The 14,326-nt window shown below is 47.8% G+C and overlaps 1 long non-coding RNA gene across 1 annotated transcript; it reads left to right on the top strand.

Moving 5' to 3' along the window:
• The first annotated feature begins 5,466 nt into the window (after nt 1–5,466).
• Nucleotides 5,467–11,347, top strand: LOC146891119 (uncharacterized). Its single transcript, XR_015735557.1, has 3 exons — nt 5,467–5,569; nt 10,122–10,314; nt 10,436–11,347. It is a non-coding gene; the product is annotated as an uncharacterized LOC146891119 (long non-coding RNA).
• Nucleotides 11,348–14,326: the final 2,979 nt, after the last annotated feature.

The raw sequence follows: 14,326 nt of genomic DNA, 5'->3' as shown, positions 1-14,326 counted from the left end.
ACATTAACTATAAACTGATTGGCCTAGTAGCTCAAACTTCTTATTAACTTTTATAACTTATATTAGCCCATTATTCTTGTCTTTGTTAGCCACGTGGCTCAGTACCTTATTTGGCAAGGCAGTCATATCTTGCTTCTTCTGTGGCTGGGTCACAACTGCAGACTAGTGAAGGCTATTGGCTGAAGGAACAGAAGGAGTTCCAGCAGTAGACTAGGACTTCCTTCTTCCCAGAATTCTCATTGCCCCGCCTTTACTTCCTGCCTGGCTACCAGCCAATCGGCATTTTATTAAACAAGTACAAGAAACAAATGTTTACAGGGTAAAACCATTGTCCCACAGCAAGAACAGAGCAGGAGGCTGATGTTACTTATCAGAAAAGGCAATGTTTTGGGCTGGCAAGATGGCGGAGGAGGGAAAGGTGTCAGCCATCAAGTCTAATGACCTGAGTTCAATCCCCTGAACCCACACAGTGAAAGGAAAGAGCACACACAAGTGCATGCACACACATGTACTTGCACATGCATACACACATACTAGATAGATACATACATACATACATACATACACAGACAGGTAGATACATACATACATACATAGACAGGTAGATAGATAGATAGATAGATAGATAGATAGATAGATAGATAGATAGATAGATAGATAGATAGACAGATAGATAATATAAATTTAATTTTTATTTATTTTATTTTTGATTCTCCAAGACATGGTTTCTCTGTGTAGCTCTAGTTGTCTCAAACTCAGAGATCTGCCTGTTTCTCCCTCCTGAGTGTGCTGTGTTTAAAGACATGCACCACCACAGCCTGGCAATCAGTGTACATTAGCAAGTGCATGTGTTGATTTGTGGGGCTGCTATAACAACATCATCTAACCTGAGAGCTAACACAAGGCCTGGGCTGCTGGTTCTGTGTTCACCCAAGGCTCCATCACCTGACAATGTTGTCATAGGGGTTAGGATTTCAACATTCAAATCTGGACTGCATTGTTCAGATTGCAAAACTGCAACCCCACCCCCACCCCGCTTCCACCATGTAACCACAGGGTCCCTGTTAAAGCCCATTGAATGATAATAACCCCATCATGAAATAACTACACTGGGCCAGCTACTGTGAACAACCCTGCCAAGACCCTCTTCTCATGAGCTTTTAAAAAATAACAAATTAAGGATCGGGACAACCAAGTCACTAGGTTGGTTCATTCAACACATTTTAATGATTGGGTGCTCAAGGGCAGGGCGCGCTGCCTGACTCCACATTGATGCCGTGTCCCCGATGACCTCCAGATTAGCAGTCTTTGACCAAGTGGGCATGCCTGGGATACAGTCCGGCAGAGTCCTCAGCGTTGCCTGGGGAACCCTGTGACATGGTGGCAGAGAGCAGGGACTCTTGTGTCTTAGTCGTGCGAAAGATTTTTTTTTTCATTTGAAAGCAGGCTGAGAAGAAGAAGCACATCACAAGTAGGTTGTGGGAACTCTGAGCACTCATCCCCAGAGAGACAGACATATGTGCATGGCAGACACAGGCGCCTGCTCAACTAAGGTCACCTTGACCCATGGGCGAGAAGAGCATGGGAGACCCCAGTGTCCAGATCTACTGTGAACACAACGTGTCCATCAATCTAAAATCATGAAAGGAGGGGCTGGAGAGACAGCTCAAGGGCTAAGAGCAGTTGCTGCTCTTGCAGAGGACGAGGTTCCGCTCCTGGCACCATGTGGCAGCTCACAGTCTCCTGTAACTCCAGGTCCAGAAGTTCTGATGCCTTCTTCTGGCCTCAGGGGGCACCAGACATGCACATACACACAAGTAGACAAGCACTCATACAGGTAAGTAAAAATATTATTTAAAAAAAATCACTTAAAATTATGAAAAGAGGAATGAAAGAAAAGAATAAAAGAAGTAAAGAAATAACACATTCAAAATGTTTTATTTCCACCATGGACATGATAATTCATGCCAGTGAGGATGAGTTCAAGGCCAACACCAAGTTACACTGTGAGATCCTGCCTTGAAAACAAGACAAGACCAAACAGACTAAACCACAGAGGAAAATACTTGCTTTCTCAGGGAAAGAGTCTAGAGCTGTGGTGGGCTGAAGCCCCGGAAAACCTGAACAAACCAGAGGACCCATTTCACACAATCCCTGTAACCTCCGCCTTCCCTTGTCTCTGCCCAGGAACAGCCGCAGCCCTATCCTTGGGGAGGCAGGCGGGCTCTCCAGCAGCCTCAGGAGTAAACTCTATTTTGCGAAACTTGTCATTTCAGGGGTTGACATATTGCACATTGGGCAAGAGGGACACAATTCAGTAACAGTGGCATATCACAGAACTCCAAATGAAGCCAGGTGTGCTGTGCACCCCTGTAAATTTGGGGGGTCAGAGGCAGGAAGCCTGGGAGATAAAGCCAGCACTGACACCCTGTCACAAATCAAAGAATCAGATAGATACAGCACACTGGCTCAGCAGCCCCGGAGAAGGTCCAGCCAACACTCTGTCCTGAGGGGACCAATCGTTTCTAGACAGGAGCAAAGCGCAGTCAGAAGCCGTGGAAAAATTAGAAAGTGAAATCTGGTGCTATAAATGGGACATCGCCACTAACAGATGCTTAAGTTTATCCCTCTTTAAAGTGTCTAATAAATCTGGTTGTCTGGGCAACCCTGATCTGAAAATGGACCTGCACCGTGATGGCAGCTTTAGCATGGGCAGATCCGGCTGGCCTCCTCTTGAAGGGCGGGAATTGCGCTAAGAGGATCCACGGACCCTGTGGACACCCAGAGGCCACACAGCAGGAGGATCCCAGAGCTGCTGGTGAGGAATACCCACAAAACAAACAACCTGACTCCAGTCGGGTCTCTTCATCTCTCTGCGACAGTACAGGGGAGACACAAGCGGTCACACTCACAGTGAGGGGGGCACACAGGATCAATGATGTGGTTTTCTAGCAAATACAGGAAATGCGTGGCCTGTTGAGGGGAATGGGCTGATGTGTTAGCTGCTTCTGTTTGACTGGGACAATAGCATCTGGCTGAACAACTTAGAATGGAGGTTTCATGGTGGGCAGCTCGCTCACAGTAAACAGGAAGGGGGAGAGAGAGAGAGAGAGAGAGAGAAACACACTGATCTAGTGACTAATGGGATCCCCCCACTTTGTTCCCTCAGCCCCAAGCCATGTGATCTATGGGATGGTACTGTATACTGGGGCGGGGGAAGGGGTCCCCCTCAGTCAATCCTTTCTAGAAACATCTTCACAGAGACGCCCAGTGCTATACTTTATTAGTCTCCTGAGTGGCTCTCCACCCAGTTGAACAACAATCAAAATCAACCAGCACAGTGGGAGATGAAAACTGTTTGCTGCTCAGTGGGATTCAAGAAGTTCGGTGAAGCCGGGCGGTGGTGGCACACGCTGTTAATCCCAGCACTCGGGAGGCAGAGGCAGGCAGATCTCTGTGAGTTCGAGGACAGCCAGACATACATAGAGAAACCCAGTCCTGAAAAACAAAAACAAAAGAATAAAGAAAAGAAAAGAAAGAAAAGAAAGAAAGAAAGAAAGAAAGAAAGAAAGAAAGAAAGGAAGAAAAAGAAGTTTGACACGTGAAATTCACTAGGTTCTCTTCAAAAAATCCAGACACTAAAAACCATTTTTGGGGGGAGGAGAAGATGTGGGGAAGACTTACCTTGAACAGGACATTAAATGATCAGGAATGGTGGACGTGCTGAGTAAGGTTCCCCGTGACAACGGTGCCACATTATATTGTCAGTACCTCTCCACTGGACATAAACCCTGACACGGATAGGAAATGACATCTTACAAACAAGATTTAAACTATTCCAGCACAAACCCTAAGTAGAATTGCCCAGAGCAGAGAGGTCCGAATGAACAATGGGAAAGAGACGTAGGCCATGGTGAAACTCGGCACAAAGGACGCGGTATTTGCCACTCTCTCTATCGTGTCTGGTCAAACTCCTCCACTTCAGCTAAATCAAAGGAATTAACTTCCTGAGGGGCAGCAAGATGGCTCCTCAGGTAAAAGCGCTTGTCTTTAAACCTGACCAGCTGAGTTCAATCAATCCCCAGAACCCACACGGTGGCAGGAGAGGAACAACCTGGGCAAGTTCTCTGACCTCCACATACATGCCCCAGAGAAGAAATAAATGTAAAAACACACAAACAAATGAACAAAAGCCCAAATTAGACCAAATAAAGTGAGGGCAGGAGGGTGGTTCCTGTTGTCACCCCATGTGGGTAAACAGAGACAGGCAGGTTTCAGGGGCTGACTGACCAGCTGGTCTAACCCAGCCAGCAAGTTCAGGGTCACTGATGGAGGGAGGGTACCTGAGGAACAATGCCTGCTTGTCCTCCAGTCTCTGCAGGCACACACACACACACACACACACACACACACACACACACACACGAACACACACGCACATGCACACAGTTACACATGCTAGTGTTGGCTGAACTGAAGAGCTTTCTAAGCTGCAGTCAAATGGAAAATAGGTACGTGGTGTGATTCTACCAGGATTTGCTAGTGGCAGCCCAGGGGAGCCCTGACTGTATCGCAGCCTCTGCACAGCCAGCCGAGCCAACTGCTGCTCACAGGAACAGACCGCCAAGCCTTCTGCACGCTGATTGCAAAATCATCTGCTCACCACGCTGCACTGACTCTGATAAGGCCTAACTATGTACGGGGCTAATTAAATTATTAGGCTCAGAGCTCTGAGATGGCCCAGTTTATAAGCAGGGTCCCTCTGCCGAAACCATTCCGACTCTGTGAATTCCCCTTGAAGTCATAACTAGTCATCTGGAATCGTTCCCAATCAAGTTGCGCTTCTGAAAGAGAATTCCCAGTTTGCTCCTAACCCTTCCTGGATGGAAGTTGTTTATTTGATCTCAGCACAAACAGACGGGAGTGGGGCTTCCCGAGGAGAGGCCTCTGGATCTGGAGGAGAAGGATGTTCGCCCAGGGTGGCACCCGGCAAAAGAGTTTCTCCGGTAGAGAGGGCCCAGTTTATCCCTCTTGAAAGCTTCTGGCCAAGTCTGTGGTCCAGATGGTGTCACTAATCTTCTCAGCCAGCATCCCATAAGGCCAGAGACGGGGCTTTAGGGCCAAAAAAAAAAAAAAAAAAAAATGGTGGGATGAATAGTGGGGTGGGTAGAGGATGCTACTGATGGGAACCAAAGACCTGGCTCCCGGCAAAGGCCCACGGGCTGGTGTCCCTCTCCAGAACATGGCGCTGGCTCACAACAGGGTTTCAGAGGCTTCTTTCCAGCTGAAAAGGGAGTTTAAGAGGTGTGGTGGTTTGAATATAAAAGCCTCCCCCTCCCCGTAGTCTCATAGGGAGGGGCTCTATTAGCAGGTGTGGCTATGTTGAAGGAAGTGTGTCACTTCGGGTGGCTCTGAGGTTTTAGAAGTGTAAACCAGGCTCAGGGGCTCACTTTCTCTTCCTGCTGCCTGCAGATCAAGATGTAGAACTCTCAACTCCTTCTCCAGCACCGTGTCTGCCTGCATGCCTCCATGCTCCTGCCGTGACGATAATGGACTACATCTCTGAACTGTAAGTCAGCCTCAATAAAATGCTTTCCTTTGTAAGAGTTGCCATGGTCATAGCGTCTCTTCGCAGCAATAGAAACCCTAAGACAAGAGGCTTGAGATCCTTTGGAAATGGTATCACAGGTCCAAGTGAAGTTTGTTGCTCTGCTCTCACAGAAGAGGCAGGAAGATTCTGTGGAAGAAAAGGAGCCTGAAGCCAGAGGACTTGGGTTCAAGGACTCAATTTAGCATTCACCGTGTTTAACATGCATTTATTACGTGACCTTTGGAATACCTCTTAACCCCTTGAGCCCTGTTTCCACTCTGTAGATGAGGATACCAGCAGAGATACGAGGGCCAAGGCAGCCAACACAAAGGGAACACACAGAGTTAAAGGACTGTAATATTAGTGCTATTGTTAAAAATTACTACATTTAGTTATTTGTGCGTGTGCATGTGTCTGTGTATGGGAGTGGAAGCACTGTGTCTCACGTGTGGAATCAGAGGACAACTTGCAGGAAGTTCTTGACTTCTCTTACATGGGTTCTGGGCATTGAACTCAAGTCAGTGGACTTGGTTGGCAACAAGAGCCTTTACCTGTGGGACCATTTTGGCTGCCATAAATGTTATTTTTATTGAATGGCAAATTATATACTTTATGACTTTAGGAATGGAGCATGATGGTATTGAGATCCTATAATTTAATGAGCTCTCTGTTCAATTCAATGTTCAGAGGATGGCTATTCCTATTAAAAGCTCAGCCTTAACAAGACCGGCTCCTGTGGCACCGACCAGCGTTCTTCACACACTGTGGGTTTTGGTCTTATTTTTCTATTAAGAAGCTGGAAGGACATGGGGATGGAAAAAAACACAGAGAATTTTTAATTCAAGTATTAGCCTTTGTTCTATTGCTGTGAAGAGACACCATGACCACCAAAACTCTTATAAAGGAAACCATTTAATTGGGACAGCTTACAGTTTCAGAGGTCTAGCCCACTATCATCACGACAGGAGCATGGTGGCATGCGGGCAGTCATGGTGCCAGAGAAGGAGCTGAGAGCCCTGCATCTAGATCAGCAGGGAGCAGGAAGAGAGAGAGCTATGGGGCCCGCCTTGGGCTTAAGAATCTTCAAAGCCCACTGCCAGTGACACACTTCCTCCAGCAAGGCCACACCTCCTAACAGCGCCACTTCCTGGTGACCAAGCATTCGAATATATGAGCTCTGAGGTCTGTTCTAATTCAAAACAACACAAGCGGCCGTCAAAGTTCAGGACTGGAGAGATGGTTCAGCTGTTAAGAGCCCTTGTTGCTCTTTCAGAGGACCTGGGTTAATCCCTCAGGGTGGCTCACAACCTTTTGTAACTCTACTTCCGGGGGATCCGACACCCTCTTCTGACCGCCGAGGGCACCAGGCACACATGTGGTGCACATGCATGTATGTCAAACGCTCCTATATAAAAATTAAATCTAGTTTTTCTAAAGTTCGGTTCCCTTCGCAACATCACAGACAAGGAGTCTTCACATTCTATTTGAGTCTCTCTTTGGGAACACAGACTCAGCACCCGGAGAAACGGATGTTGAAAAAGTCAACCTAGCAAAAAATGTCAGGGAAAACCTGAAGACGGCCAAACTGCAGAAAGGAGGGTCATCATCGCCTCAATCTTTGGAGAACCATGATTCTAATTATTACTAACATTGATAAACTTCAGGCTAGGCATTGTTCCTCATCTCGTGTTGCTATGGTGACCACATAGACCTCATACCTGGGGCAAAGCGTTCTAAATGCTCTGACCGCTTCTCACTTACGCCTTCTGCAACCTCTGAGGTGACATTTTCCTCCTGACACTACTGCTCGGAAAGCTGAAGTAGAGAGCTGTTAGGCAAGACTCAGCCTGAGGATGTGCGGCTGGCCAGGGGCACACACAGGATTTGGACTGAGATAGAAGGGACACAGGAGAAGGGGGACCAGGGTGGCTGACCTGACTGACCAGGACACGCCTAGCCAGTTAGTAAATCATACTTCTGGGTGTGTCTGTCACTGTTTCCAGGGAGGATTAGATCCTGGAGTTCTCACCAATCATTGGCTAATCCACTGATGGTTTCCGTGTCTGAACAGACTGCAGGGAGGAGTGGAAACTGTGGAACGTGGATGCTGGGACACGGTTCAGGAAGAGAGTCACATGAGGAGATTTCTGAGTGCTTGTGAGAAAACTCCAAGAAAAGCAGACAAGAGTCTTGTGACCTCAGTTTCTTCAGAACACAGAATGGTCCTGGAATGTGTCTTCGTGCCCCTCAGGTGTAGCCGATAGGAGTGAGCTTACTTCAGATCATTCATTACAGCTGCTATTGCTATTTGTGTGTCTCTATGGACAAACATGTGTTTGCCACATGTGTCTTGCTCCGTGACTGTCCACTTGACTCATGTGACCTCTCTTCACCTTCAGAGTCAAACTGTCTGACAATCTGAATAAAGATGGCTACTGCATTAGACTTCAGTTTGCTTTACTTGTCGGCTCCGCTCTTCCAGGTCCCACCGCCAAGCCTTGTGGGAGGATGGTGGTCCTTGTGGGAGGATGGTGGTCCTTGTGGGAGGATGGTGGTCCTTTGGGACATAGCCTTGAAGACCTATCTTGTCCGGGCCCTTTTCTGGTTCCATTCTGTTTCCTGTCTGGCACGATGGGAGCATTTCCGCCATGATGAAAATAAACCTTCCCTCTTTTAAACTGTTTGTGTCCGGTGTCTATCACAGCTAACAAAGTCCGTTGCTTTTTGTTTGTTTGGTTTTTTATTTTTGTTTTTTCAAGACAGGGTTTCTCTGTAGCTTTGGAACCTGTCCTGGAACTAGCTCTTGTAGACCAGGTTGGCCTCAAACTCACAGAGATCTGCCTGCCTTTACTCCTGAGTGCTGGGATTAAAGGCGTGTGCCACCATCACCTGGCACAAAGTCTGATTGTTTGGGGGTTCTAAATTTCAGGCTGACTGGGGGTAGGATTGAGTCCACAGGACAGCTTTCATAGGGGAGTGAATTTATTTCAGGCAATAGATGGGGCTTTTAAACACACACACACACACACACACACACACACACACTTCTTCCTTAGACTGTTGCTGCTTTTGCAGCGGCGGTGGGTAGGCAGCTGTAGGCTGGACCCGAGGAGATGGGGAAGGAAATCTAGCCAGAATGGGGCATTCCTAGAGTCTTATTTCGAGAACACTCAGTAATGCCGTAGTGTGTAGTCTCCACATCAGCCATCAGCCCACTCGTTCTCAGCAAAATTCACCCTCCCCCTGGCCCCTCAGCAATTCTTTGTATCAGGACAACTACTCCTACCTTTCTGTTTGTTTGTTTGCTTGTTTTTCAAGACAGGGCTTCTTGTAGGTTTGGAACCTGTCCTGGAACTCGCTCTGTAGACCAGGCTGGCCTTGAACTTGCAGAGGTCCACCTGTCTCTGTCACCAGAGTGTTGGGATTAAATGCGTACGCCACCAGCACCCAGCAACCTTCTTTGTGGGGTCGGCCTCTGTGCTGATGAGCAAAGCTGCTTCCCATTGCTTCAAGCCACTTCTTCCAGAAACAGGTGTCACTTCTTCCCAGCAGGGACAGCCCCAGCTCCACACTGCAGTCTCTGCTCCATCCCATCCCGCTTGGCCTGCTTGATAAAATCTTTAGCCCATCGCTGTCCACCTAACCTTCGCTCTCTGCCGAGCTTTTGCCCATGGAAAAACAGCTTCTTCGATTCTACTTCCTGAGGCTGGGACGTGTTTGGGCCTCCTTTCCAAAGGTCAGCCTCTCGAAGAGCGGTCCTGCTTTTCCTGTCACCTGCCCGCACCTCTACCTGCTCCCCCACAGAAACAAAGGGTGTGGTGACCTCACAACTACTAACACCCAAGGGACACTTTCAGGCCTTGATCCTTGCTTGAGGCAGATTTCAGTTGAAATATCCTTCAGTAATGTTGGCCACATGTAATGGAGGTGGAGGCATGTCTTTACATGTATAGACTTTAGGGGGAGGGGTCTCTGGGCTTAGCAGCATTGGGACATAGGTTGGGCTGGTCTCCTGTACAAGAATGTCATCTATGACATACAAGTCCCACTTGACCGAATTTGCCAAATACCCATGTCTCTTGGTTGCCTTTAACACTCATGTCTAGCTTTAAAAAAAAAAACTTGCCAGGTGGTGATTTAATCCCTTTAGTCCCAGCACTCAGGAGGCAGAGGCAGGTGGATCTCTGTGAGTTCAAGGTCAGCTTGAACTACAGAACAAGTTCTAGGACAGGCTCCAGAGCTACAGAGAAACTTTGTCCGGAAAAAAAAGAAAAAGGAAGGAAGAAAGGAAGGAAGGAAGGAAGGAAGGAAGGAAGGAAGGAAAAACTTTACAGGGGTCTCACTCTCTTCCTCAACTCACTACATAGCCCAGGCTGCCCTCCAACTCAAGGCAATCTATCTACCTAGCATCCTGAGTGCTGGGATTACGTAAGTGAGCCACCACTCCTGGCTCTTTGCCCAGGTTTTTACTCACACCTCTCTGGCCCTTTCTGGCCCTGTCCCACTTCAGGACTTTTATTTTTTTCACTAGGGACCATCCAAAGCTCTGGCTACCTCAGGCTAGACCTATCCAAGGTTATGGACACCCATGACCTCTCTCCATCTCCGTATCAACTCTTCGCCCAATCCATGGTGCAGCTTTCCCAGAATGGAGGCTTCTGCACACGCCCACTGCCAAGAACACCAGGGTGTGACCAGTTTCCCGGTGCCAGGAGAACTCTGAGGTGCTGTTGTTCAGAGGTGTTAGCCACCAGGGGGCTTCCATTGTAAGTGGAATTACGTCACTTATCAAAGATGGCTTTGTGTTACCTAACCATTCTCCTTCTGGCTTTCTTCCCTCGATAGGAAAAACACTACAAGTCGCCAACCTGGAAGCAGAGAGCAGCCCTCGCCAGACCTGTGGGTACCTTGAACTTGAACCGTCTATCCTCCAGGACTGTAACAAATAGATTTTTGTTCCTTAAAATTACCCAACCTTGGGTATTTTATTATAGCAACACAAATTAAGACAGGTGGCTCCGTCTCCTCCTCCTCGAAAAAGCACAGATTGCTGATACACATCTGCCAACAACTTCAAGGAATTCCTGACAGATCACAGCCAGTTTCCCAGTCAGCCTGGGCAATATGAGGTTTCCTAGCTGTGGACAGCCCCAGGCTGCTGCAAAACCTATTAGGGTCACCTGACCTCCACACCTCAGGGACAGGTTCAAAGACCCTCTGGAATAGCCGAGCCTTGTTTCTCCACTGTTTGCTTTCCTTCCCACACCCCTGTTTCCTCACTTCCCAGTATCTACAACCCCACACCTTGTTCTTAGCGTCTCTCTCTCCTTCTCCCATACTGTTTATAAGATCCAAACACACTGCTGTCCTTGCTTCTTCTTTTGTCCACTTAGGGATTAGGGGCTACATTAGTTCACTTTCTGTTGTTGTGATAAACACCATGACCAAAAGCAGTGTGGGGAGGAAATTGTTCATCATCATCATCACCATCACTACCACCATCATCATCACCACCATCATCACCACCACCATCATCATCACCACCATCATCACCACCACCACCATCATCATCATCACCATCACCATCACTATCACCATCATCATCACCACTACCACCACCTTTGTCATCATCATCACCATCATCACTACCACCACCATCGTCACCACTACCTCTGTCATCATCACCATCATCACTGGAAGCTGAGGCAGGAGCTGGAGCAGAAGCCACAGAGGAATGCCCCTCACAGGCATTCTGACTTGCTATGCTTCCTTCTTTTAAAAATAAACTTTATAAAGATATGTTCATTTTTACTTTATGTCTGTGAGTGTTTTGTATGCACATATGTCTGTGTACCACATATATGCCCGGTGTCCACTGAAACCAGAAGAGTGCATCAGACCCTCTGGAACCGGGGTTACAAATGGTTGTTAGTAAACAGGTGGGTACCGGGATTTGAACCTGGGTTTCCTGGAAGATTAGGCAGGCTCTTAACTGTGGAGTCATCTCTCTAACCCCTCAGCTACCTCTCTTAGATAGTCCAGGTTCACCTGCCGAGGGATGGCATTGCCCACAATGGGTGGGCCTTCCTGTATCAACCGTAATGGAAAAAACGCCTCGCAGACACGGCCCCAGGCCGAGCTGACCAAGGTTATTCTTCAGCTGAGGCTCTCTCTTCCCAGGTGACTCTAAATGTCTATCAAGTTGACAATTGAAACTATGACAGAGGGAGACCAGAATGGCTCATGGAACTGCTAGACAATATGTCTGATCAGAAGTCACGAACCAAGAGTCCTTCTTGGTACCTCTCAGCCCTCAGCACAGACTGCCCCAGAAGCCCCAGCTGCCAGACCCGAGAGCACAGACTCCAGAAGACAACAAGGTGGTTTTTCTCAGTTCCCTGCTCTCCGGGAACCCAAAGTACCTGGGATTTCATAAAAAGGGTATGAGGTCTCCAGACAGAGCTGAGGTGGGTGAGAGAAGGGATTTCTCTGCTCAGGGTGCAAGACACTTTACAGTTAGCTTTCTAGTGGCAAGGAGACACATTCCCAGCGACAGGAACAGTTCCTACACTGCCGGCAGCAGGCACCCTTTCTCTTCTTTCTTCTTCCAAGGCCAGAACCCCTGGATCCCGAGTCCTGCCTGTTTGGGCCCATTTGCAGCCTCCTTTGCACCAGCCTAGCTTTCTCTGCTAAGCTATGCTCCTCAGATGTTCTCTGACACACCAGAACCAACTGTGGCCAGTGACATGATCACAGACTCGCTGGGGTGGGGTGGGGGCTGCTCTGATGAGCAGCTGTCTGACTCAGGACGGCACAATATTCATACTGCAAGAGGGACTCCAGTTGCATCAGTATCAATGAACGATAATTTTGTGGAAATACCCAGGAACCTTGACCTCAGCTTGGCCCCCACCCTTCCATCACAATAGCCAACTGAGAACATCAAAAACTCAAGTGCTTCCCAATTGTCTAAGAACAGTCATTGACTACTTCAAAGGAAAACCTTCAGAGAAAATGTGTTTGTGTAGATGTGTCCATGTGTGTCCCAGGATGCTTAGCAGTTTACTTGGCCTATATTCGCTAGGTGCCATCAACACCCCGTCCCTACCCCAAGCTGTGGCAAACACTACTATTTCCAGACATTGCCAAATGTCCGCTCGGTAGGTGGGTGGACCTGCCGCTGGTTGAGAACCACTGATCAGTCAGCTAGGCTGTTGGCATCGCCTCCAGCTCCTTCCTGTCGGTCCTCTGTACCTTCTGTGCTCGGCACACCCCACCTGCCAGTGACAGAGCTGCCATCCCACAGGCAGGCAGGCAGGGAGAACATGGCCATGTGGCATTTGGGGCTCAGAAATCACCTATCGACGAACAGTGGGCAGAAACTTCCACCCATTGGAAACTGGCTAATGGCATCGGGTTTATAGATTTTCATACGTCAGTGTTTCTCACAAAAATATCAGCTTCACTTCTGATGCCAAGTCTGTTCCTTTTATATAAAGCACAGCCTTCATGTGTTGCTACCAAACACCATGGTTCTGGAGACTGAGTAGTCTAAAATACTCATGACAACAACCCAGTAAAGACCTGGGCATGCCATAGAGTCCCAAGTTGTAGAGTCCCATGCCGTAGAGTCCCATGCCATAGTGTCCCATGCCATAGAGTCCCAAGTTGTAGAGTCCCATGCCGTAGAGTCCCATGCCATAGAGTCCCATGCCATAGAGTCCCATGCTGCAGATTTGCATGAGTGGGTTTATGAGTGATGGTTTCCTTCTGAGTTTCCTGAGCTCTAACATCTGTAGTGCTGTCAGAACTCAGCAGATTTTTGAGCCGTGTCCTAAGACACTGTCTTCCCCAACCCCCAACCAGAGATCAGGGCAGTAGAGTTAGCTCAAGCCCGACACTTGCTACCTGGACTCTCAGAATTACTTCATAGATTCACAGTTCAACCCCAGACAGGGTGTGTAGCTGTATATCTGTGCTATATATGAACTGCACTTAAGTTTACACAGTATAGGTTATTAAAACTCAAAAGTTACTACATAAATTTAATTCTTAAAAGAGATGTGTGAGGCTGGAAAGATGGCTCAGCAGTTCAGGTCACTGGCTGCTCTTCCAGAGGACCTGGGTTCAATTCCCAGCACTCACATGGCAGCTCACAACTGTCTGTAACTCCAGTTCCAGAGTTCAGACACCTTCACACAGATACACATGCAGGCCAAACACCAATGCATATAAAATAAGAGTAAATAAATAATTAGAAAGATGTGTTCAGCTTTCTCTTCTGTAGCATACAGGGTTCCTTTCAGCACCATGGACACTAGTCCTAGTCCGTACGGGTGAAACTTCTAGCTGGACACCAGCTAACTTCTCCATGTCATCATCAATAGGGCCCTACCATCAGATTGTGGACAGCAACAGGTAGCCTGTGATGTTTGGGGATTTCACAGGACCCCTTTGGCAAATAATTCAATAAGATGCAACCTATCCTTGGCTCTGGAAGTTTTACTTGAATAGTTGAGGCATTGTCTCCCCCAGTCTGCGGTGACTCCTTGTAGGTTCCTTTCATAGGTATGTGTATTTTAGGAAGCTTCCTAAGTAGTAGGTTTCTGTGTGGTTTTTCAAATGACTTTTAGTATCAGCTGTCCCTTCCCATATTCCCTCGTGCTTTCGACCCTCTTCCTGTTTACTCTTCCTTTCCCGTTACTCTACATTCTATTTCCCCTTCCTTGGGAGATC

This window comes from Myodes glareolus, chromosome 19 (assembly GCF_982192425.1).
Source record: "Myodes glareolus chromosome 19, mMyoGla1.1, whole genome shotgun sequence".
Classification (NCBI taxonomy): domain Eukaryota; kingdom Metazoa; phylum Chordata; class Mammalia; order Rodentia; family Cricetidae; genus Myodes; species Myodes glareolus.
Note: the sequence above shows the minus strand (reverse complement) of the source record. Positions and strands in the feature narration are given on the sequence as shown.